General features: G+C 36.9%; 4 long non-coding RNA genes and 1 pseudogene across 4 annotated transcripts; all 5 read left to right on the forward strand.

Moving 5' to 3' along the window:
* The first annotated feature begins 1444 nt into the window (after positions 1 to 1444).
* LOC125191731 (uncharacterized) lies at positions 1445 to 2206 on the forward strand. The gene is made up of 2 exons (XR_007171219.2): positions 1445 to 1668; positions 1862 to 2206. It is a non-coding gene; the product is annotated as an uncharacterized LOC125191731 (long non-coding RNA).
* Positions 2207 to 3173: 967 nt separating this feature from the next.
* Positions 3174 to 6480, forward strand: LOC125191752 (uncharacterized). Its single transcript, XR_007171234.2, has 2 exons — positions 3174 to 3353; positions 6210 to 6480. It is a non-coding gene; the product is annotated as an uncharacterized LOC125191752 (long non-coding RNA).
* Positions 6481 to 18881: 12401 nt separating this feature from the next.
* LOC125196871 (uncharacterized) lies at positions 18882 to 20151 on the forward strand. Its single transcript, XR_007171955.2, has 2 exons — positions 18882 to 19136; positions 19713 to 20151. It is a non-coding gene; the product is annotated as an uncharacterized LOC125196871 (long non-coding RNA).
* Positions 20152 to 21750: 1599 nt separating this feature from the next.
* On the forward strand, positions 21751 to 22454 carry LOC148927167 (uncharacterized; annotated as a pseudogene).
* Positions 22455 to 23298: 844 nt separating this feature from the next.
* On the forward strand, positions 23299 to 24151 carry LOC125197207 (uncharacterized). Its single transcript, XR_007172016.2, has 2 exons — positions 23299 to 23512; positions 23779 to 24151. It is a non-coding gene; the product is annotated as an uncharacterized LOC125197207 (long non-coding RNA).
* The last annotated feature ends 2831 nt before the right edge of the window (positions 24152 to 26982 follow it).

Consider the following 26982-nt stretch of genomic DNA (forward strand, 5'->3'; position numbering starts at 1 on the left):
TCAGCAACTAAAAGTATTCGAACTCAGACCTAAGCTTTGAAACTGGAGAGGACAGCCACTTGGCCTAAGAAACAATTTGATAAAAGTATCTCAATACATGGCATTAGTATTCTAATTTGGGGGTACAGTTGTACCCCTTGTTCCAAGATGGATACGCCACTGTCACCAAGTCGATGTGAGACAATGATTTGGAGAATTTAACATAGCACTAATTAAATATTAACTTGCAAATGTACATTAACTTGCAAATGTACATGTAATCTTAATACGTATAGTTAAAGACAAATGCGAATATCGAATTACGAGAACTAATAGTCAGACATCATATATTATATGGATTCATCAATTATTAATTAAGATATCACACAATGACCTTAACATTCGATCCACTAAGATCGAATGTAAAATTGCTTTCTGAAAATTTCCGATGCCAAACAGTTTATCTTTTCTGGTTTATAATTTATTTATAGGTATAAGAGTACTGCATGCGGTCGTCGTTGCACTTAATTACGAAATTGCAGAACATAAAATAAAGTTCATAATTAATCCCTGTTAGTTTAATATGGAGTAGATCCGGAAATGTACTGTAGTAGAATGCAGTAGATTTTAATCAAATACAGTATTTTAAGATATACTATTGTCTATATAATTGGGACATGATTGATTATAATAATTGTCTACTAGATTTTAATCCAATACAGTATTTTAAGCTCCGTCTGCAAATAAGAGTCTCGTTTTCCATTTTAGTCTTTCTGTAAATAGGAGTCTCGGTTCATTTTTATCATAAATGAGTCTCATATTCCATTAACTCATTTTACTCACATTTTATTTAAAACTAATATATACAAGTGAGATTTTTATTTCATTCATTCTTTTACAACCATTTTTTTAATATTTTTTAAAATTAAATGAGACTCTTAGTGGAGACGGAGGGAGATAGTAGTGTCTGTATAATTGGGACATGATCGATTATGATAATTGAAGGCTACTTGTGCTTTTTTACTAGTCACGTGCACGTGGAAAATGTTTTGGATTACGTCAGCACATTTACATCATTCTTGGAATGGCCTACTTAATTCGAGTATCTCAATTCTTTACCATTCAATTGCTTAAATTTACTTATCTCAATTATGATCCATTCAATTGATTAAATTTACTTGTAATAAATTGATTTGCAAATGCCACGAAATACTCATCCAAAACAGACTCATTTACTAAATTTCAACCTCAAATATGGGCAGGAAAATAATTGCTTTTCTTTATTAACATTTTGGATAGTACTAATTGTTCTAATAATATCTCCCCAAATAGCTTTAAGAGAAAAAATCTTTAAAAAAAATGCAATTAGCAAAAGACTATATGAGATTCAATAATTGAGGGTCATCCTTTCGTTTTCTATTTATTACCCATACCCATGTACATGTCAATGTGGCAAAACTTTTAGTCACCACATTACTCAGAAATTTCTCTACCACTCATTTACTAAAATTTATCTATAAATTGATGATCAAATCTACACAAAATCTCATCCAAAAAGACTCAATAGATACCAGCAAAATATGGGTGGAAAAGTAATTTCTTTGCTAAACATTTTGGTCGTATTAGTTCTAATCATGTCCCCCCAAGTAGCTTTTGCAAGAGAACTTGCGGAGACTACCAACATCAAAAGTATGCTCTATTCATCTCTTGTTATTAATAATTCATGTTGTTTTATGAGTATATAGATATATATGGTCACAGAATTTTTTACTGCTCATTCTCCACTAACCGTCATGTTGTTTCAAAATTATAGTATGATGTTTTTATTAACAATAATTGATAAAAGTGTGTATTGTTGCTAATATATTTTTATTTGTGGAAGTCGAGACGAACGCCGTTAAACCAATCCGGGGGGGCGCCATTAAACCAATCGGGGGCCCAAATTACAATCGCCGCAACCGCAAGCGCGAATGTGGTTACAAGAATTTGTGTCACGGAGGAGGACCACCTCCCGCCCAGACCAAACCTTGAGAATCCAAGCCCTAACACCCAATGTTTGAAGAGTTGAAGTACAATACTATTAAATAATTTCAAATAAAATAATCCAAACTGTAGTATGGTGTTTATGATTATGTCGATATATGTCATTCTAATTTTGTTTGAGTTAAAGCAATATTGTGGTCCTTGTTTAAGGGTTTCTGAGTTATATGAGTATGTTTTAGGATTACTTCTCGTCCTTTAATATTGGCAAATTCATCAAATACCAAAATTGTCAAGTTTTAAATCTAAATTACTTGTAATATCCGAGCTTATTAACCATTCAACTAAGGCTAGAAAAATTACCAAATAAAAACTCAAAAGTTAGATATTATGATAATTGGTTCCTTCAACAATCTTAATATGCCCCAAAGATAAAGCGATCAATGAGATGAAATAGACATGGCTCAACCAACTACTAAATCCAACATGACCTTGAATTTATGAACTACAAGGATATATAGGACAATGTATATATTATCCCACTTTGAGTGTTTACACTAAGACACCATTTGGTGGCTATGTTACATCAACACAATAAGATTTATCCAGGTAATTAGGTAAAACTGTATGTTTAGTAGCTATAATACATTTTCATTAGCCTGTATCTTATATCCAGCCCACACAAAGCCAACTGAAAAGTGTATATTTCAACTAGAAATAGAATTTCCAATTCGGCCAAATTACAAATCTTGTCTCGAATATTGTACCCTAGACAGTATTAGTAGGGATGGGTAGGGGGAACCCACAAGAAATGGTAATTAGAGTTTTAGTGTAACACGAACACGACACGAAGTTTTCGTGTTGTTATCGTATCGACACGATAAGGACACGAACCTAATAAGCTTTGAAACATACCCATTAATTTTGTGCGGTTCATGTCGTGTTATCGTGTCGTGCTAAAAATTGCCAGCCCTAATTATTGTATTAGAAGAAAAAATTAGCATCCTCAGTGGCACTAAAAATGTTTTTATCCATTTTTTTTTTTGGTTGCAGTGATAGTATAACACTATATGAGATTTAATAATTGAGGGAGATGCTTTCGTTTTCTTACCCAGCCCATGTGCTTGTGGAAAAACTCCTTGACTAATTCACCACATTAATCAAGGATTTGGAAATTTCTCTATCACTCAATTGATCACATTTATCTATAAATTGACGATCAAATCCAACACAACATCTCATCCAAAAAGACTCATTAAACTATATTTCACCTCAAAATATGGGTGGAAAAGTAATTGCTTTCCTTAACATTTTGGTCTTAATAGTTCTCATAATGTCTACCCATATAGCTTTTGCGAGGGAACATCCAGTCGTAGAGATCCCCAATACCAAAAGTATGATCTTTTCGTCTCTCTAATATTAATATAATTCATGTACTTTATATGATATGTATAAATATGGTCATATATTTGTGTTTACATGATGAATTATTGAATATGTGCATATATCTCTATGCATAACCTTACTAATTAGACACACAAAATTAGTGTCACAAGAGATATGCATATCCAAGTGTTTGAGTTTGCTTAACCTTTTCTTGTCAAAAAAAAAATTAAGTGAAATGATTCTTGACCTTGAACAAGATTGATGCTGTAAAATAAATAAGAACTAGGGGTTATCAAAGGATCTGTCATTAAACTCATTTTTATTTTCGTTTTTGTTCTGTGTTGTGTGTATGAATGTGTTTCAATAGAACTTTTTATTCTTTTACTTTGTAGTATGAAATGGCTATAGTAATACTCCCTCTGTCCCATTAGAAATGAAACGTTTGTTTTTTCACACATGTTTTGAAAAAATAATAATAAATAGTTAAAGTGGAGAAAAAATAAAGTAAAAAAGAGAATAATATAAAGGGAACTCTCTTCTACATTATTCTCTCTCTTACTTTATTTTTTCACCATTTTAGTTATTTATTATAATTTTTCCAAAACAAGTGCGCAAAAGTAAACATTGCATTTTTAATGGGACGGATGGAGTATTTCTTTTAGTGTTACCGTCATACGATTTTTTTATAGCAATAAATGATAAACGTGTGTATTATTGCCAAAATTTAATATACTAGTACTATTTATTTTCAATGTTGAACATGGTTGATGAGGCTAAGTATAATTTATTGGTGACAGCCTTGGCGAATATCCATCATCTATAAAACAATCCCACCCATCATGTAACATCCCGAATTTCCGAACCCTAATTTTAGAGCCCTAAAATTTATTATTGATGGCGTGGATGTGAATTATTTGATAAATGAATTTATTGCATGAGTTTATTTGGCCGGGAAGTTTGAAAAGTCAAAATTGTTGACTATGTGATGTGGCATGTGATTTATTAAATTATGAGGTGAATTATTTGTTTAAGGGTGAGTGAGAATAGTAGGGAAAATTTCCATAAATACTAGCCACCTAAATATTGAGATTTTCGAACCCTTGGACTTTTGGAGAAGGAATTCTATTTTTCTAGATTTAATTTAATTCTTGGGATATTTATCCATATTAAATCCAAAGCCCAATTATTCCTTATTTTTATTGAGAAAAATCGAGCCCCTTATTTTTCCTAGGTGATTTTCGAAAATCACCCATGTAGGGAAGGAAATATTATTTTGCTTGTTAAATTGATTCCTTACTTGATTTCCTTCCATAACTAGAATTTAAATATTCTACCAAATCTTTCCATACCCCAAGAGATCTTGCCATATCTTATTTTAGTTAATATCAAAAAAATCCATGCCTTATTTAAAGGGCATAGGAACGCCTATTTCAATCCCTAGCTTGGAGGATTTTTATTTTATTTTGCTCCGTGATATTTTATTCTACTCTGTAAAAAAATACCAAAACAAAATCTTGGCTAATGAAGAGCCATATATTTCAAAAATTCCATATTCTCCAACCCTAATTCACGCCATTTTCATTCTTCCTCTCTACTCCACAATATTTTAATTTATTTAATTGTGGAGAATAAAATCTTACCAAATATTCTATTTTAATTACCTAAAGATCTTGTTGAGCGCTATAAATAAGAGAACCCCTAACCCTAGCCCCATAAAATTTCGCACCCTCACCATACTACACGCCCCCTCTCATCTCTCTCACTCTCTCCAATTTTTCTTCTATTCTCCAACATTTTGTCATCTTTTGAAGAAGAATTGAAGTTCAATCCAAGAATCTTGAAGAACCGAGTCTAATACTTAATTTCTACCGTTCGTTTTTCTCATAAGGTATTCTTATATTTATCTTATTCTTTCTACTCGATTCCTCTTCTTTCCAACCGATTAATCGGTATTCTTGAACCCTCATGCATCTTGTTTGAGTGAAAGTGGGATAAAGGGGATATGGAAATATGTATGCATGTGTGTGGCGTGTGTGGGTGCGTGTATGCACGTGTGTGTGTTGTGTTTGTGTGGTGTGTGTATGATGGCAAAATACTCTTGTGTGACATATGTTGATGTTAGATCTAGAATTGAGATGCGAATGGAACTTATGCGATGAACATGATCTTGATTGATTAATGATGCTAAAATAGATCGGTGGGAAGAGGGAAAAAACGTTGAGACATGCATGAGTTAGGAGTTTGTATTGAATCTGATTTGTGATGTGTGCCTATGTGATTAAAAAGGTGAAACCTCAGTTGCGAAGCCGGATAACAAGAGAAAGAACATACTTGAAACCTAAGCAGTCGAGGTGGGCTTTACTCTTAAACTCTTTTATGTGCAAATCTTTGAATGTGGAGAAATAAGGGTGGTTTAACTGTTATGCCATGCCTATGTTTGTTTTGTTGTGATATTGTGCGCCTGATGCCCAGTTTGAGAGTTCGCTCCATTGGGCTATAAGGCTATGGATATGTTTAAACGAATTCGGGTCTGAGTACGGGCCGCAAACCCTACCAGGCTGTGTACACGTGGGGATCGGGAGTCGTCCTTGCTAGTCGGCCGGTCTCATGAGCGAAAAGTGTGGCCACACTTTCGTCGCACCATGAAAATGTTGTGATTGTGGAAAACGATGAGAAAAGTGGGGAGTTGTTTGACTGGCCAGTCTATGGAAAATATATTTTGTGATACTCGTGATATTCTCTCTTAACTGCTTAAAACTCGAGTTCACTATGGTAAGGGTGGCATAACTTATAAAATGTTTTGGCAACGAGTTCACTGAGTATTCCAAAATACTTAGCCCTGCATGTGTTTTCCTTATCTGCAGGTTGAACGATGACGAGCGGTGGCGGGTGTTGAGCATGTTAACTAATTAAGATGGATGTTTTTGAACTTCAAGCGTAGTTGTGTCTTCATACATAGCTGCACTTTCTCTTGGTCGTTTTCCGCTGAGTTTTTGATACACTTAAGTATTTTTTAATATTTTGCACTCTCCTTTCGGTTTAGAGGCATTAGACTATCTTGTGGATTTTATCTTGGAAACTATGTCATACTCTTGATATTTTTGATCGTAATTTATGATACCTTCCTTTTTCTTATTTAAGTTTCTAGGTTAAGTTGTTGTTTTAATGCTCTGATAGTTCCTTTAAATTTTTGGTCAAAACTCTTTAAATGAAACCTTAGCCTATGTTGAATTCATTAAGTTCGTTTTGATAGCAGTCGCCGCATTTATTGTACCCTAGGAAGGCGGGATGTTACACATCATCTATAAACCAATCTCACGCCGCCGCTAGTGTAAATACAACTATACAAGAATAAATGCAGCCGCGGTGGCAGAGGCAGGCCTCCTCTGGCCCAAATCGAACCCTGAGTATCAAAGCCAGAATAACCGATGCTTGAATCACAAATTTTAATCAATTCCAAATAAAATATTCCAAACTGTATTAGTGTGTTTATGAATATAGACGATATACGTAATTTTAAGTGTGTATCAGTTAACGGAGACTCTTGTCCGTTTCATCATGTTGCGCTGACTATTAGTTATTATTTAGTCAATGCAAACGCGCATCTCTCGGTGATTTATTTCGTTAAGAGATGCATGATCAACATGTGTCTCTCATAAAAACGCATGAGACTCATGCGTCTTTCAATAAAAATGGGTTTTTTAAGCCATGCATAAGTCACATGCATCTTAGGCCATCAACAGTGGGACGGACGATGCATCGTCCGCCACTGTGGCATCACAATGCCACGGACGATGGGTTAACCATCATCCGCGCCAGATCAATCGTCCGCGGATAAAGCGCGGACGATGCTCATCGTCCGTCGCATCGTCCGCCATTGTGGCATCACGGACGATGCGACGCGTTTTTGTTATTTAATTTAATTTTATTTAATTTTCAAAATTTATATATACTTCTCACTTTTCACTTCATTTTTTACTCCTTTCACTCTCAAATTCAGACTACATATTCTACACTTCAAACAAAATGAATCCCGGAGATTACCCAAGTCCGAATAATCCGATGTTCGGTGGTGCACGATGGCCGGGTACAGAACTCGACGAATACCGGCCATTCAACACCAACGCCCAGTACGATCCCGAGTTCAGCACGGACTCGTACGGGCTGTCAGACATGGAGCCTTCTCCGAACCGCACACCCACCGCCGCTGCACCTCGCGGCCGATCCGCCGCCGCCGCGTCGGGCTCCGCCACCAAGAAGAAGCGGCCCAGGCACGAGCCCAGAGATTGCTGCAAACGGCGGTGTGTGAAGAGTTCACCCCGGGAAGGACGAACTACGACGCGGACGAATCCTTCGTCTTGACGAGATGTTGGATTGATGTTTCAGAGGATCTGGTGTTCGCCAATAACCAGAAGGTTACTGCGTATTGGGAGCGCATCGCCGAAAAATACAACGAGGCCAAGCCGCCGACCGCCTACAAGCGCCATAGGGAGCAGCTCCGGGGGATCAAATAAAGAAGCAGGCCAATCTATTCGCAGGGGAGTACGACAAGTGCGAGAGGGAGCAGGCCAGCGGCGAGAGTGTGTCGGATGTGCGCGACAAAGCGGTGAGATCATAAACGTTATTGTTCGGCGAGTTCAAGCACTACCAGTCCTGGGCGATCTTGAAGGAGAAGCAGAAGTTCGTTGGTGGTGTGCTTCCCCAATCGATGGCGGCGAAGAAGAGGGCGTCGAAGCGCACCTTCACTGATTATACAAGCAGCGAAAGCGGCGAATCTCCAATGGACCTCAACAATCCAGTGTTCGAGGATGAAAGTTCCAGCACACCGATGTCTCGGCGTCCCCCTAGCATCAAGGCTGCCAAGGGCAAGGGCAAGGCGACCACATCCGCCCCGGCCCGCCTGACCTGGCCCCAATCCTGACCCCGACCGAGACTTCGGCTGCATCACATGCCTACACGGATTTGGTGGTCTCCTCCGACTAAAGGACGTTGTTGGACGCACACAATGCCCTGATGCAGACAACCAACCCGACTCAAATCGAAGGCATCCAGCGGATGATCGATGGCCTCAGCCGCAGGTTGGAACTACTCTAGACGAGCCGGGGTTTTTTTATATGTAGTGCACTTTTTTTTTAATTTCTTAGTTTGTAACTTTTTTTTAATTTCTTAGTTTGTAACTTTTTTTTATTTTTTATTTTGCAACTTTTTTTTAATTAAGTAAATGTAGGATTTGCCTTAATTGTGTTGTTTTTATTTATTTATTTTGCTTGATATATTTGCATAAATTATATAAATACAAAATAGAAGTAAAATACTTAGGGCGGGGCTTAGGGCGGGCTATAGTCCTCCCCATTGCAGGTGGAAGTGGCGGAGGATAAAATGCTGACGTGGCGGTGCATAGGGCGTCGCTTAGTTCGTCCCACTGTGGATGCCCTTATAGAGACGCATCACGGACGCGCGTCACTCCCTTTGTGGGAATTAAAAAAAAAAAACGCTCCAAAGATAAAGCAATCAATGAGATGAAATTGACATGGCGTAACCAACTTAATAATTCCAACATGACTTTGAACTTATGAACTGACAAGGATTTATAGGACAGTGTATATATTATCTCCACGTTGAGATTTTACACAAAGGCGTCATTTGGTTAAACTGTACGTCTGGTAGCTATATTACATTTCCATGTAGCTTGTGTCTTGTAGTTAAGAGACTTTTTACCGCTTTTATTCGTCGACTATTAGAGGTCAATGTTTAGTTTACATGCATTTCTAGCTTAAAATTTGAATTTTCTGTAGTTTTTAGGCTATGCATTGAGTATTTTTAGGCTTATTATCGATTTAATCCAGAAATGAGTGGAATACTCGAATTCATCAATCCCTAAAACAAGACAAGGAATCCTAATGGCTAATAGTAGTAGTTATTGATTAGAGTTGCTAGAATTGTTATTGTACTGTATAAATTGTGTATGATAATTAATATATACTGTTTAAGACCTAAGTTGGTTTTTTTTTTAACTCCAACTTTTAGTTATCTTTTTCTCCCTTCATCCCAAAAAAAATGCACTCATTCTTTTATAGTTCGTCCCAAAATCTTTCACTATTATGAGGTGAGATTCATTCTCCACTAACAATCTTTCATTACTTTTTCGCTTTTCCTATCTCTTACTTTATCAATTTTGTATTAAATCACGTGTTGAACCCAAAGTGCATATTCTTTAGGGATGGAGGGAGTATTTGCCTTTCTGATTTGTGGTTGCTGCATATCGTAGAAAAAAAAAGGTGATCTTCCAACAATCTATAGCTTGAAATTAAAAGATAATTTTTTTTTTCACAGTAATATTTCACAAAAGTCAGCGTATGAGTTTTGTCTGTCCTGGGCTTCCTTTATTCTCCCACGAATTTGTCGAACGACTTCAACCATCTCTTCGACCGCATTGGGTCCTAGCACCTGTCGCTCTCCAACTTCATCCCAGTAGAGCGGCGATCTACATTTTCTTCCGTATAAGGCTTCATATGGCACCATGTTGATTGTTGCTTGGAAGCTGTTATTGTAAGCAAATTCAATTAGCGGTAGTACGGATTCCCAACTTCCACCGCGGTCGAGTATCACGGCTCTCAACATATCCTCGAGGGTTTGGATCGTCCTCTCGGATTGCCCATCGGATTGCGGGTGAAATGTCGTGCTAAAATTCAATCGCGTTCCAAGCTCACGCTGTAGACTAATCCAAAATTTCGATGTGAACTTCGGGTCACGATCGGACGTAATTGTCACTGGAACTCCGTGCAATCGCACGATCTCCTTTATGTAGATCCGAGCCAGTTTGCTCGATCCATGGGTTACCGAAATCGGTATGAAATGCGCACTCTTGGTAAGTCGATCTATAATCACCCAGATTGCGGTGTTCCCATTTAGGGTCTTTGGCAAGGCCGTCACAAAATCCATAGCGATGTGCTCCCATTTCCACTCGGGTATTTCCAATGGTTGTAATTTTCCATGTGATCGTTGATGTAATGCCTTCACCTGTTGGCAGGCTAAGCAACGTTCCACAAATGCCGCGATATCTCTCTTCATGTCGTTCCACCAAAAGGACTTTTTCAAGTCTTGGTACATCTTCGTGCTCCCAGGGTGGGCAGTGTATGGAGTTTCATGAGCTTCGCCCATGATCTCGTTCTTAAGTTCCTCGTTGTTTGGCACGCACAACCTTCCTTCAAATGTGAGGGCATTGTCGGACTCCTCACTAAATTTTTCGGATTCACCGGTTCTCACTTCAATTCGGATTTCCTCTAGTTCCGCATCCATCCGTTGAGTTGCAACGATTCACGTTTTCAGATCTGGTTTAACCACCAAAGTGGCAATTCTCCCTTCCACTGTTTCGGGTGCTCTTATCACTTCTAATCGCATTTTGCTAAATTCTCATATCAAGCTCTCTTCTTCCGTCAGAAAAGTAGCTATTTGCGAATGATCTCTACGGCTCAAAGCATCTGCCACCACATTTGCTTTGCCGGGGTGGTAGTTGATGCCACAAGCGTAGTCCGTCACTAGTTCGAGCCATCTTCGTTGTCGCATATTCAAGTCTCTGCTCGAAGAAATACTTTAAGCTCTTGTGGTCCGTAAAGATTTCACATCTAACTCCGTAGAGATGATGCCTCCAAATCTTTAGGGCATATACCACTGCTGCTAACTCCAAATCGTGTGTTGGGTAGTTCAACTCGTGTGGTCTCAACTGTCGTGACGCGTAGGCGATCACCTTGTTGTTTTGCATCAACACACATCCTAGTCCAACCTTCGAAGCATCGGTGTAGACTACGTAGTTCGCTCCAGACTCGGGCACAGCTAACACTGGCGCGGTTGTCAACTTCTCCTTCAAGAGTTGAAAGCTTGCTTCACACTCTGGGGTCCAATTCACCTCGACTCCCTTCTTAAGTTGTTGCGTCATTGGTCTCGCTATCTTAGAGAATCCTTCAATGAATCTTCGGTAGTATCCTGCCAATCCTAGGAAACTCCGAATTTCGTTTGGTGTTGAAGGCGACTTCCATTGTTGTACTGCCTCAACCTTGGCGGGGTCCAATCGGATTCCTTCTGCCGACACAATATGTCCTAGAAAGTTCACTTCCTTCAGCCAGAATTCACACTTGCTGAATTTGGCGTACAACTTCTCGGTCCTCAACATCTCCAACGTGATTCGTAGGTGCTCCTCATGCTCCTTCTCGTTCTTTGAGTAGACTAGTACGTCATCTATGAAGACTAAAACGAATTTATCCAAGTACGGATGGAATATTCGATTCATCAAGTCCATGAACACCGTTGGGGCATTCGTTAGGCCAAACGGCATCACAACGAACTCGTAGTGTCCATATCTCGTATGAAATGTGGTCTTCGGTATGTCTTCCCTTCGAACTCGTAGCTGGTGATATCCGGACCTCAAGTTCATCTTTGAAAACACGTCTACTCCTCGAAGTTGATCGAACAAGTCATCTATCCTCGGCAGTGGAGACTTGTTCTTTAGGGTCAATTTGTTCAACTCCCTATAGTCGATACACATTCTCATTGACCCGTCCTTCTTCTTCACGAAAAGTACTGGTGCGCCCCATGGCGAGATGCTGGGCCTAATGAAACCTAGGTCCATGAGTTCCTGGAGTTGTATCTTTAATTCCTCCAACTCTTTTGGCGCCATTCGATATGGTGCCTTTGATATGGGTGCGGCTCCCGGTTCAAGGTCAATCGTGAACTCCAATTGTCGATCTGGCGGTGGTCCTGGTAACACTTCTGGAAAAACGTATGGGAATTCTTTTACGACAGCGACATCTTCCATCTTCTTCTCGTCCTTCTCCTCTCCATGGAGGTAGACCAGATAGGCAGTTCGCCCTTTTTTCATCATTGCGGTCGCCTGAAGCGCGGATATGATGGCGGTTCGCCGGTTCATCGAGATTCCGTGGTATATGGTGGGTTCGCTTCCCGGAGCTTGTAGAGATATATGCATCTCCTTACAACGAATCGTCGCAAAGTTCGTTGTCAGCCAGTCCATTCCCAAGATTATATCAATATCCTCCATTTTTATGACTCGCAAGTCGTGAGCAACTATCTTAAATTCTCCCATAACAATTTCTACGTTCGAGCACGTTCTAGATATTTCTATCATTCCTCCTACTGGTGAGGACACAATCATCCTATGTTCAGATTCGCTAGTAGGCAAGCTCAAAGTGTGCACACATAGTTCAGATATAAACGAGTGCGATGCGCCCGTGTCAAACAACACAACAATGCGAGTATTGAGAATTTTGCCCATACCTGTCAAGTTTTCTTTCCCACGGTCCTCTTGCTCTTTCTTCGGCTTCTTCTGTTCCAGCGCGAACGCTCTAGCTTGGGGAGGAAGTCTGGGGCGGTGAGGTTGATTTTGCCGTGACGATGGGTCACGATTTCCTCCCGATTCATTCGGCGGTGCCCTCGCTTGTTGACGGGATCCCTGATCGTTCTGTCTCGATCCCGATCCTACCTTGTTATTTGGACACTCCACAAGTGTAGCACTTGATCACGTTCTGGTACCGGCATTCTCCGAAATGGTACTTAGAGCACACATTGCATTGTGGTGCCCTAGGTCGGTAGTCTCCTCTCTGGCTAGACGTATGCTGCCCTCCTCCGTGCTGGGATCGATGCTGACTTGACTGGTGCCGTTTTCCATCGTGTGAAGCTCTAGGCTTATCCCACTTCTGTTTCTCTCTGGAGTAGTGCGGTGGGGGCAAAGACGAGGTAGTGTTCTCCTTAGCTCTCTCCTTAGGCATTGCTTCCTCAATATCTAGCGCAAGTGCTAACGCTTCGGTGTAGGGGAGTCTCCCTCAGCTGGCCAACGACATTCTTATCTCAGGTTTTAGTCCCTCACGGAACTTGTCAGACAGCTTCTCGTCGGTGTCGACTTGATCGGGGCGTACCGGGTCATGCTGTTGAGCGTTCGATCGTACTAGGTCACCGTCATGCATCCTTGAGTCAGATTGTGAAACTCAGATGCATTTGCTTTCCGATAGCTCTTCGGCACATACTTGTTGTATATTTCCATCTTGAAACCTTCCCACGTCATCGTCTCTACTTGGTTTCGTGGCATAGTCTTCGTTCTAGTATCCCACCAAAAGTCGGCTGCCTCAGTCAGTTGATGGGTCACACAACTCATGCGTTCTCTATCGTTGCATCTCAAAATCACGAAGATGCGCTCTATTGCCCGGATCCAAGATTCAGCCTTGGCCGGTTCTCCCAATCCGTCAAACACAGGTGGCTTTTGCTCCAAAAATAGCTTCACGATTTCTCGATCGACCGGAGGCGGCAGAGGCGGAGGAGGTGGAGGGTGCGGAATGGGTTGTGACACGCTGTCCTCTTCCTCCATTTGAGGAGTTGGTTCTCGGTGGCGTCTTGGTGTCATTCTGATTTATCAACACAAAATATTCCCATGATTCTAACAATAGTCACGTGGTATAATTGAATAACAAGGTTCATGGGTCAATTGTTTTAGAGTATATGGCCAAGCACAAGATATCAAAAGTTCGTCACATAGATGGATTGCAAAGAGTAGTGTCAATCATTATTACAAAAATCGGTTGCGTCAAGGTCATCAAAAGATCAGTGTTCCATATCATCAAGGTAATTGCATTTAAGAAGCAGTTGTACAATTTAAGTGGCGAGTACAGGGCGCCATAAGGTATTCAAAGATGGTGGTGCGATAAGAGGCATGATGTGATGGCGTGATAACATAGTGATAGATAATTTGCACCATGTATGAAAGGCAATCTATTGCATCAAAAATATCTCCCCATGGAATATTAATAAAAAAACGTTGCCTCATAGAGGTCTTAGTATCAATTGCAGAAAAATAAAGAGTAGCAAAACTAACGAAAGTGGGTAGAAAATCAAGCAAATCAATCCAAAAACATGGGGGAAGCAAAACAAATATTCCACGACTATCACTCCTAGTCGATGTCGTTCATATCCTCCTCGGGGTCCTCGTCCTCATCCATTTCCAAAGCAGGTCCTTCCTCGTCCGGTCCCTCATTCTCACCATATTCACCAACATCCGGGGGCGGTGGAGTTATCGCACGCATGTCCTCCACATTTCCATGGATGATCAAAGGGTTAGCCGCATTAGCCTTAAGTCTTGGCCTAGTAGGGACACGATCAACATGCGGCTCCTTATCGCGACGATATCTCCATCGGCGGGCCTGACCTGGCGGATACTTGTGCGGTGGAGGACTAAGCGGCGGTCCGTCCCTCGCAGCTGCCATGGCTGGGAGTAGCACTCCTATCAAGCCGATTATATCGCCTCGAGGCTTGTACTCTGGCGGACTGAACCACGTATATGGCAATGCAGCTTGGCAGTCCATTCGCTCCAAGGACTCGGCAGACTGTGGATCAATCTCGAGATCCCCGCGTGATGGGTAACCCCTCCATACGCGTATGCATCCATCCAACGGTCGTAGAATTCGGTGACGAAGGTCAGGAGAAAAGACTTCCCATCCCATTCAAATTCTTGGTAGGTTTCAACAGGAAAAACCTTATTCTTTGCGTAACGGTCTCGCATCGGCGCGTAATACCGATTAGGCATCTACAAAAGGAAAACCTCAGCATCAGTACAAGGATCGGAAAATTAATAGTGTATGAGGTTTCAAACTGATGCCGAGAGTATGATGGATATATATATGTGTGTATGCGTCGAACGACGGAGGTGTGAAGGTAATATCATATCAAGAAATAACGGAATATCCTTTCCGTGACAAAAGGTTTGTATATATATTTTCGCGTTTCGATGATTCGCAATTCGTTCTCATAAGTCGCCCGCCTCGTATTCGGCGTTTGATGCCTCCAAGTTCGATATTATCACAAAATTTTTATTCACGACACGACTTACAACTATGTCTAGCAGCATGCTTAAACTCATTCTCATAGATGTCGTTCATCACACAATCAAGTCGTCACAACTATATAGCATCTCATTTATTCAACTCAAAGAAGTCTTAACACATTTTCATTTGCGTAACAGCATTCATCATTTTTGGCATAGTCGAAGATAGCAATTTCTCATTCATGCATATTCGTCATTTCATACTCCAAGAAAATCTCAAAATGTCACAACAAATTTTCATTCATTGCAATTTCCAACATTTCACATTTCAATCAATAATCAAGAGATACTTGTTACCTCATTCGTCGTGGTTGAGCGGAGACGAGTCGCGGTGTTGAGCCTTCGACGATTATCAATTAATCAATTTACGCAAATTTCAGATTTTTAATTCAACAAGACTCTTGGGTCCAGAGCGAAAGAACTGAGGCTCTGATACCAACTGTAACGACCCGCCATTCTAGGGTACAATAATAATGGCGATCGCTATCTAGGAAGACTTAAATGCAACCAAGATCATAGGCTAGGGTCTCATTTAAAGGCAATTTACCAGAGTATTTAATGAACAATTAAGTAGGAGAAGAATAATGCCTTAGCAATGGAATCCAACAAAAGGCTATAACAATAAATGCTCTGAAATAGCAAAGGTTCCAAAATAATCTCATCTGTTTCATATCCACAATATTCCCACGAAATAAAAGAATTCAACCCAACCAAAAGATCAGAAGTTTTCATAATATAGCGGAAGCGACCAAGAGAGAAGTGAAGCTATGTATGGAGACACAACGACACTTAAAGTTTCAACAGTTCATGTTATTATTTCCTACTCAACACCGCCGCCCGCTCGTCACCGATCAACCTGCACATAGGAAAAACATATGCAGGGCTGAGTACTATAATCATACTCAGTGGACTCATCGCTGAAAACAGTTTTATCACAAAAATAGTTATCATGCCATTTTCAAGTGTCCATCGGGGTTTTATCTTTAGAAAGGCCCGAGGCACCACAATATATATGTTCTTTATCAAATATCACGGTCGCGCAACCATTTTTTACATCGACGTTTACCATATCCTCATTCTACATGACAAGGAATGCGGCCGTAATCCAGGTCACTAGACCGGCCGACCCGTACGCCAGCACTCAGTCTAACATTGGTGTACACTAACCCAAGTAGAGTTTGCGGCTCTACGAGGATCCGAATTTGATTAAATCAATCGTGGCATAGCCACAAGGGATAGGCACGACAAAACAAATCAAGGCATGATAAACACATATTTCATTCTCATCAATATCAGTTTAGGACAATGTCCTTATTTTAAAAGAAAGCCCACCTTGTCGGCTTAGCTCGAAAGTGTTCTCTTCTCCTCGTTTATCACGCTGAGAGCGCGAAGTATCACCTTTAAATTAGGCGTATCACAAATCAGTTTCGAACATTGATTTCAAATCATGCATGTTCCCACGTTTCCCTTTTTCCCATCGATAAATCTTTAATATCATCACCCAAAATCAAGGTACGATTAGTATATCATTTTTATTCGAATAACAACTCCAGATTTATCCTCAAAATATGCCACGCATGAGTGTTTCACCACGCACATAACACGCACACACCGCACACATGCACGCACGCCGAGGCGTGCGCACACACACACACACGATCACACACACGATCACACACACACACGTTTTCACACACACACTTATATGCATCCCATTCATCCATTAATTTCCCCTTTTCGCTCGATCTATATGCATGAAATCTCAAGAACACCGATTAATCGGTAGAAGAAGAGATGATCAAAATAAAAGTACCTTTTCCAAAAGAACGAACGGTAGAAACAAGTTATAGCCTTGATTCTTCAATAAATTCTTGAATTTCAACTTGGATTCTTCTCAATTGATGAAGAAATCTTGAAGAAAGTAGAAGAAATTTTGGAGAGAGGTTTCGAAATTTTGGGAGTGGGGGAGGCGTGATTTGTGTTGCTAGGGTTTAGGATCTCTCATGTATTTATAGAGTGCCAAAATATAATATCTTTAATTAAATAAATAAAGATTTGGAAAGATTTGTTGGTGTAACTGGCGTTAAAACCGTTGAGAAAAGGGATGATTTCGAATTTCTTAGGCTATTTAATTAGCCTATGATTTAATTTGGATATTTCACGGAGTAGAATAATATATCACGGAGCAGAATAAAATAATAAAATCCTCCTCAAATAATAGTAGTAGGCGATTTTTATGTCTCTCCCACAAGGAATTTAAATTCAAATCCTAATTTAATTAGGATATGGCAATATCTTCTTAGATATGGTAAGATATTCTAGCATATTTATATTTATTCATGGAAGAGAATAAATAAGAGATCAAATAATATAATAAACAATTCCTTCTTCCCTATTATATGAGATTTTCAAAAAATCTCATGATAATCAAAGGTGGAGTTTTCGAAAATTCCAATGTGGAATTAAAGTATAATTGGACTTTGGATTTAATTCGGATAATTATCCCAAACAAATAATTAAATCCAAGAAAAATATGATTCCTTCTCCAATAATAGTGATGGTCGAATATTTCAAATAATTGGGTAGGATATTTATGAAAATCCCATTTAATCTCACTCAACCCTTGGGAAAATAATTCACCACAATTATATTACTCCGCATCAAATCTTCACATATTCGAATTTCACTTCCACTTTACATTTTCCACGACTTTGACTTTTCAACGCCACGTCATATTATCAACAAGTTGACTATTCAACTCAATCTCAACTCCCATACGCAATTAGGTCACAAAGACATCATGTAATTAATCACTCATCAATTAATCCACATATCATAGCATTTAAGGCATTTAATGCAAAAATTTTATAACCCGAAAATTAGGGTTTGAAAAAGTGGGACGTTACAGCAGATGAGATTTCTACTTCAACATTTCATTGTTTCAGATTTATTTGTATTAGAGTACTGTGATTATAGTTGAACTATATTCATCTATTTTAAATATATTATCTAATATTGACATTTTATACACTAAAAAAACTTACTTTTAAGGATACAAAAATTGAAACGAAATTACTATAGTTTGAAATTTTTAAAAAATAACTATAATTTAGGACATAAAAGAAAGTGGTCCTACGTTGAGGACAAATTATTTTAATCTTTAGCTTTTTTAGGAAGTTTTTATTTGTGTCTCCTAATTTTAGTTGGGACACCAACAATAAGAATACTCTATGAAGCATTGATGGTATTATTTGACACACAAATTAGTGTCCTTAATAGCATTCAAAAATGTCCATTCTTTTTGTTGCACTGATAGTAATATATACTCCCTCCGTCCGCCATTACGAATCCAATTTCTTGGCGGCACGAATTTTAATAAATGTTAAGAAAAGTGGATGGAAAAAAGTTAATGGAATATGAGTCCTACTTGTATATATTAGTTTTAAATGAAAGGTAAGTGAAATGAGTTAGTGGAATGTGAGACTCTATTACCATTAATGGTGAAAGTGAACCTGGACTTCTATTTATGAACAGATTAAAATTGAAAAACATGACTCCAATTCTCGGACGGAAGAAGTATCACTATATCAGATTTAATAATTGAGGGTGATGCTTTCGTTTTCTTACCCATGGGCCATGCCCATGTGCATGTGGAAAAACTCTTTGACTAAGTCACCACATTAATCCTGGTTTTGGAAATTTCTCTACAACTCAGTTGAACAAATTTATCTATAAATTGATGATCAAATCCGATACAACATCTCTAAAAAGACTCATTTAGCTATATTTCAACCTCTAAATATGGGTGGAAAAGTAATTGCTTTCCTTAACATTTTGGTCTTAATAGTTCTCATAATGTCTACCCATGTAGCTGTTGCTAGGGAACTTGCAGAGACCCCCAATACCAAAAGTATGATCTTTTCGTCTCTCTAATATTTTATAATTCATGTACTTTATATGATACGTATATATATGGTCATATTTTTGTGTTTATTACATGATGAATTATTGAATATGTGCATATATCTCTGTGCGTAACCTTACTAATTAGACACACAAAATTAGTGTCTGACAAGAGAATATGCATATCAAAACTCAAGCTTTATTTTTCATGTGTATGAGTTTGCTTAACCATTTCTTGTCAAAAAAAAATTAAGTGAAATGATTCTTGACCTTGAACAAGATTGATGCTGCAAAATAAATAAGAACAAGGGGTTATCAAAGGATCTGTCATTAAACTCATTTTTATTTTCGTTTTTGTTCTGTGTTGTGTGTATGAATGTGTTTCAATAGAACTTTTTATTCTTTTACTTTGTAGTATGAAATGCCTATTGTAATATTTCTTTTAAGTGTTACCGTCATATGATTTTTTTTATAGCAATAAATGATAAAAGTGTGTATTATTTCCAAAATTTAATATACTAGTACAATTTATTTTCAATGTTGAACATGTTTGATGAGGCTAAGTATAATTTATTGGTGACAGACTTGGCGAAAAAGAAGTCATCACCCATCATCTATAAAACAATCCCACGCCGCCGCGAGTGTAAGTACAAGAATAAATGCAGCCGCGGTGGCAGAGGCAGGCCTCCTCTGGCCCAAACCGAACCCTGAGTATCAATGCCCGAATAACCGATGCTTGTATCACAAATATTAATCAATTCCAAATAAAATATTCCAAACTGTACTAGTGTGTTTATGAATATAGACGATATATGTAATTTTAAGTGTGTTTTAGTTAATGGAGACTCTTGTCCATTTCATCATGTTGCGCCGACTATTAGTCATTATGTCAATGCAAACGAATATGCAAATATTGCTTTCGATTTGTTAAACAAAATGATACAAAGATACTGTATGGATTAGCCAAAATGAAATTTATCGAGAATTGTAGTCATGAGATATATATAATGTTGTTATCTTAAGCAAGATTGTGTAAAACCTCAATGTTATTATGTACAATTAAAATCGTACGTATTCCTCTTAATAAGTAAGAGAAAGTGTCTTCGTATAACATGTGAAATCGTTCAGGAAATGATGAATTCGAACTTGTTGATAAATCACTTAAGATCTTCAAAATCCAAGGTAACGGCCATAAACAATTTCTATTTTATCCACTACAATAAGGTAACGGCCATACACAATTTCTATTTGATCCACTACAATAACCTTATCTTATAAGAACACAAAATTAGAGATACAATTATTTATATTGAAATTTTTTGAAAAATGATTAAAATTGGGTGCAGAGAAAAACACACTTTATATTAAAGACACAAATATTACTACACCTTAAACTTTTATTTTTCTATGACGCTTTCGTTTGCATTCCTTAATATTAATTGACATAGTAAGATTGAAGAGGCTTTTTATTGTACGTAAACTCGGGTTAGTTGGAATATAATTTCAAGTTGATTGAATAACTAGCATGAACTAGATAACTTTTGGTAAAAATTATTAATTCGAGCAACATGTTAAATCACTTAACGGATTTGATCTCATAGACTATAGGGAAAAAATGAGATTTTGAATTGGCCTTTTCTACTACTCCCTTCATCCCTCAATAAACTACTTATTTTTCCTTTTTCATCCATTATCTTTATCTCACTCATATTTTATTATAAAACTAATACTCCCTCCGTCCCATAGAAATATGTCATATTTCTTTTTTGTTTTCGTTCCATACAAATAGTCCATATTCATTAATGGTAACCCCTTTCTCCTTCTCTTTTACTTAATTATTTATGGACCCCACTATCCACTGTACAATTTCAACTACTTTTTTTCTTATTCTCTCTTACTTTTCCAATTATACATTAAAACTTGTGCTCATATCAAATGACCTATTTCTATGGAACGGAGGGAGTATATATAAGTATGATTCACTTTCAACTAATATTTTCAACCAACTTTGTACTACATTCGTCCCAACTAAGTTGAGTCAAAACTTTTGGCCACAGAAATTAAGAAATTGTGTTGAAAAGTAGGAGACATGAATAAAGTCAAAAAGATAAAGAGAGAGTAAAGTAGGTGATGAAATAAAGTAAGAGTGATTGAATGTTTTATTTTTTATCATAAAAGAAAATGACTTAACTTAGTTGGGGCATCCAAGAAAAGAAATACGACTCAGCTTAATTAGGAAGAGGGAGTACTACATTTCTTAAACTCTCGCCGAATCGAAACTCCCCTTGTATTGGTGAATGGAGGAAGTTCGAAACAATTAGACAAAATACATTAAGTAAAACATTTACAAGGAGATGAATTTTAGGGTGTTGATTTTATTGACTTATTAATTCTGATATTTTTAAAGCAACTGTACTAATATTCTCCATTTAAATCATCTTGGTTGTTGATTACACTCAGTGGCGGAGCTAGGGGGGCCAGGAGGGGGCGACCGCCCCTCCCCGGCACCCGCCGACATGGACCGCGACATAAATTTTTCAACATCGCCCCCTCCGAAAGCTTCCGACGTCGCCCCCTCCCCCTCTGAATTCTGATAAGTTTCCGTCACCCTGAGCTGAGGCATGAGAAAGAAGAGTGAGAAAGAAGAATAAGGAAGAAGAGTGAGATCGGCTGACACCATTTGGGTCAAGTTGTTGAAGCCCAAGTAATATGAATTTCAAGCCCAAAATTATAGAATAATTAACCTAACCAATCACAATTATAAATAAGAGTCACAAGATTCACACCAAATAATTGATAAAAATGAAATTGAAGCTGATCTCGGTAAACGAAGTTCAATTGCAAGTTATGATGTGAATATTCGTGATCGAATTCGTAGAGAGTATGTAGCTAAAGGTCCTTGTCAACTAAAAGGATTCAATTTTCAAAAATCATGTCAAGGAAAAGATAATAGATGTTTTAGAGATGTTTGGTACAAGGATCGTGAATGGCTTGAATATAGTGTCTCGAATGATGCCGCATATTTTTTTTATTATTTTCTTTACGAGCGTGATTCTGTGGCATCGGGGGATGAAGCATTTACTGCTGGTGGCTTTTCTAATTGGAAAAAAAACACTTGAAAAGTTCAAGACTGATCGACGGAATAGTTTGGTGATATACAGTGAAAGGTCCATCTTCGCCACTGTTTCTAATGAAAGAATCATGACACGTTTTTAAGATATGGATACCCGCAGAAGTCAGTTGTCGCGATTAGCGGATGCAAATGCTACTTGAATTGTAACATATAGTAACTTTTATTGTTATAGAAAAAATATATTGAAGTTAATGATATTTAATATTTTATTAATTTTTTTTTTTGCTTCGCCCCATCCGTTTTAAGTCTCTGGATCCGCCACTGATTACACTCATAATTAACACGAGGAAAAGTCAGAAATTAGAGAATACCTTGATGATATGAATTATATTTTTTGTTATTTCAATGTAACAACCACTCAAATCAAAATGCTTCAGATATTACAGTCAGTCAGATCAAACAGCGGTTTCACTTCATACATTAATTGTCGACCCTGAAATGCATTACACGCGTCTCCCTCTTCTTGCAAAATCCTAAACGACAAAACAAACAGGACCTAAAATTAAAGAGTAATGATAAACAACCAAATTTTGTACAACCAAAACAAGATTATATTAGCTATTTTGATGTGTTAATTAAATAATAAAATCATAAATATAGTTAGTTAACAAATTAAAAACAATTTATTAGTCTTTGGCCTCATTTTTAATTTTTTATTTTTATATTTGAATTATTTTTTTCATTATTTTTCAAATTTAAATTAAAGTATGCATTAATTATATTTTATAGTTCAAAAAAATTTAAAAAATTATACTCAAATACCATAATATTATGCACATTCTCTATACAATATATATATATATATATATATATACTTTTTAATTAAATGTATAAATAAATTACTTTTTTTCTTAAATAAACCAATTTTTGGTTGTATAAAATTTGGTTGCATAGACTTATTGAAAATTAAAATTATTGAGGTTGCTTCATTTTCATTGCCCATGTGCTTGTGGAAAAACTTTACGTCACCACATCTACGTCAATCTTGGAATTGAATTTTCTCAATTCCTATAAACCAAAGAAAAGTAGCTAACTATTCTCTTCCACTCAATTGCTCAAATTTATCTATAAATTGACGAGCAAATCCAACAAAACATCTCCAACAAGACAACACTCATTTAACTAAATTTCAATCTCAAATATGGGTAGGAAAGTAATTGCTTTTCTTAACATTTTGATAGTAATTGTTCTCATAATGTCCCCCCAAGTCGCTTTAGCCAGGAAACTTGCGCAGAATACCAATACCCCGTGTATGTTCTTTTAATCTCTCTATTTTGGAGTATTTAATTAATGTAAATTTGTGATTATACAGATATATGTTTCCTTGTTTTAATTTGATTGAAAACATACTTATACACACACAAAATTATGAGTAACAAAAGAAGATCCAAATCCAAACTCACACTTTAGTTTGAACATGATTGTTATAACTGAGTATGCATTGATATCTTACATGTTTAATACTGCATATGCTACATCCCATATGATACACTTTACATTCTTGTTTTGTCTTTAGATTTAGAGAAAAAGTCGGAGACCCGTAAAGCATTGAATCCCAAACGATCTTATTGCAACAAAAACGCTCCATACTCCAAATGCTATCGTTCTCCACCACCTCATTACACCTCGCAACTTCCATGAGAAATTGCAGTCCCATATCCGGACCGAAATCGATCAGTTTTATCTATACAAAACTACGTATTCGTACTGTAACAAATGCCTATGTTGGCGCTTAGTAAAATAAAGAGGCATTAAAGTCGACTTTTGTATCTATTTATGCTTTCACATAGGATTATGGATGAAAGCTTTCTAATTTCTGTACAAGTGCGCAATGTAATGCTTAAACATCTATAATTACTAGTATTATATAACAGTATTACTAATGTTAATGTATGTTTTAATTTTCATGTTTCTGTATGTTCTACTATATGTGTTTGGGATATATATAATTGATTAAAACAAGTAGTAATTGTGATCAATAATTAATTAATCATCATACTTGTTTCCGAGTTCATAACAAAGTGTGGCGATGAGATCTCTTTCCTCTTGATTGAATTCCCCTCGTTTACCGAATTTAAAATGTTTCATTCCATAAATTTAAAATGTTTCATTCCTTATGGAGTATGAAACGAGATAAGTACATTTATGTTTTTGTAAATCTTCATATTAACTTGATTTTATTTTCTATATTTTCATTATATTGTGTATGATTCATTATTTAAATCTCCTAGGCACGGGCGTTAATATTGGTTTAACTAAATTTCAATCTCAAATATGGGTAGGAAAGCAATTGTTTTTCTTAACATATTCATCGCAATTATTCTGGTAATGTCCCCCCAAGTCGCTTTAGCCAGGAAACTTGCGCAGAATACCAATACCCGGTGTGTGTTCTTTAATTCTCTCTATTATGGAGAATTTAATTGATGTAAATTTATGATTAAACAGATATATGTTTATATAGCGGAGTGATCAATTGCTAACTTATCATTTAATTGCTAACTACAACTAATTTAAGGCCATAGGATTTTAGAAAACGTGTGGTCTACAATTTGCTACGCGTAAATTTTCTTTTTATTAATAAAATCAAAAAAGAAAAAAAAAACTTCAAATTAGGGTTTTGAATGAAAATATCAATATAGTGTTTTGAAAATATGAACACAATGCTTTGAGAATGTCAACACAATGCTTTAAGAATGTTAACTCATTGCTTATATTGACATTCTACATGTATTATATTGATATATTTTATATAGTATGTTGACATTTCTGCTATATGAAAAAATTAAAAAATTTCAATTTTTTTTTTCAAATTTTGACATCGGAATATATGCATGTAGGATATCGTTGGAATCCTTATGAAATTATCTTTAATTTGATATATGTTATATGAATTTAAAGTTTTGTGATTTCTTTTAAAAGTTAGTTTTAACTAAACATGTAGTTAATTGACATTAATACCCCTATTGATATTTTTTGGAATTAATCCTATGGTCTAATTGACGTTTTTCGTTGATCGTATTGACATTTAGGGATTGATGATCTAAGCTCTTAATTTGAATATCTAATGGCTATTATTTAGTTGTAGTTAGCAATTAAGCTATGAGTTAGCAATATAACACTCCCCTGTTTACATATCAGTGCTTAGATAATAGTAAATAATTGAATTTGTATTAGAAATGAGTCACTCACTCCTTAAAAGGCTTTTATAAAGAGAAGGGTTATCCACATTTATATATCAGTTGTGATTATTATCAAGTCGATGTGAAACAAGATTTAAGAGTTTTAACATGTCCCCTCACGCGTGGGCAGGAATGACACATCAGGCTTTCAACATGTGGGTAGGCCAAAGAAGGGATAAAGAAATAAAATCCATCATCGACTTGGGCATGCTCTGATACCATATTAGAAATGAATCACTCACACCTTAAAAGTTTCTAATAATATATATGTCCATGTTTTGATTGAAAACACACATATACACACACAAAATTATGTGTAACAAGTGAATATCCAAATCCAAACTCACTTTTCTTGCTAAATAAATAGATAGACATTTCTCAAAATTAAACATGGCATGACATCCTTCTTAACTTTGATGCAGCATTAAAAGAGTTATATTTTTGGTTTATTTATTTCCTAGTTAATATTATTAGTAGATCAAAAAATATTAGGAGTAATCGTTTTTCCTTCTACCAAATTAGGTTTTCCTTTTTTTGCTTATTTTCCTGCATCAAACTTAATTTTTTCATAAAACGTACTCCCTCCGCCCACAAAAAAATAGATCACTTTGTGTATGGCACGGGTTTTAATGTAGAATTGGTAAAATAAGAAAGAGGAGAAGAAAAAGTAGGTAAAGTAAGAGAGATAGAGAGAAAAAGTGAGTAAAGTAGGAGAGAGGGAAGAAAAAGTGGGAAAAGTATGAGAGATAAACTTTCCATTTTAAGAAAGTGATCTATTTTTTATGGACGTCCAAAATGACAAAAGTGATCTATTGTTTGTGGACGGAGGGAGTATTAGAAATATAAATCATATTTCTGTCAAGGTCGAACATCATATCAACAAAATCGAGCAATTCAAAACTACCCAAAAGCTATACTTCACAACACATGACAATCATTTTCACTTTCAACATATATCACATTGTCATGGAATAAAATTAATAATTTCAATCACACATAAAAGGAATTTCGTTACATAAAATGATGCTCAAACCGATATATTAAATTGAAAGCTCTTGAATACTTTAGTTCGAAAAGCCCATCTTATTCGCTTAAAGCCTTTATTTGTTTTCCATTCCATTCTCAAAAAAGTACGTGAAAGTCGCCCATTGTTTTAATTAATGTACTCCAGCCCAATCTTCCATTCAATTAATTTGGCCCAAACCAAACTAACTCCAATCCATATCATTTATTAAAAAGTTGGCCCAAATATTTAAATTAATTCATTTTTTCCGAAAACATTAAATAAAACAAGCCCAATCATTAATCTTCCTCACTTTACGTGAAAACCCCAAAATGGGTTTTGAAGTCCCTTTTTCTCATTTGAAACACACGTTTGTCATCTTTCTCTCTCGCCCAAATCTCTCTCTCACATCACCTCAATTCAGTCACCTCCATCAACCCGCCATCGTCGCGGTCAGCCCCTGCTACCCGTCGCTGCACGCCTTCGCTGCCACTGCCCACCAAGACGCCGCTACCATGAGCGGTGTATTACTCCTGTC

Source organism: Salvia hispanica, chromosome 4 (assembly GCF_029641045.1).
Source record: "Salvia hispanica isolate PSC_SH4W2 chromosome 4, Shi_PSC_v1, whole genome shotgun sequence".
Classification (NCBI taxonomy): domain Eukaryota; kingdom Viridiplantae; phylum Streptophyta; class Magnoliopsida; order Lamiales; family Lamiaceae; genus Salvia; species Salvia hispanica.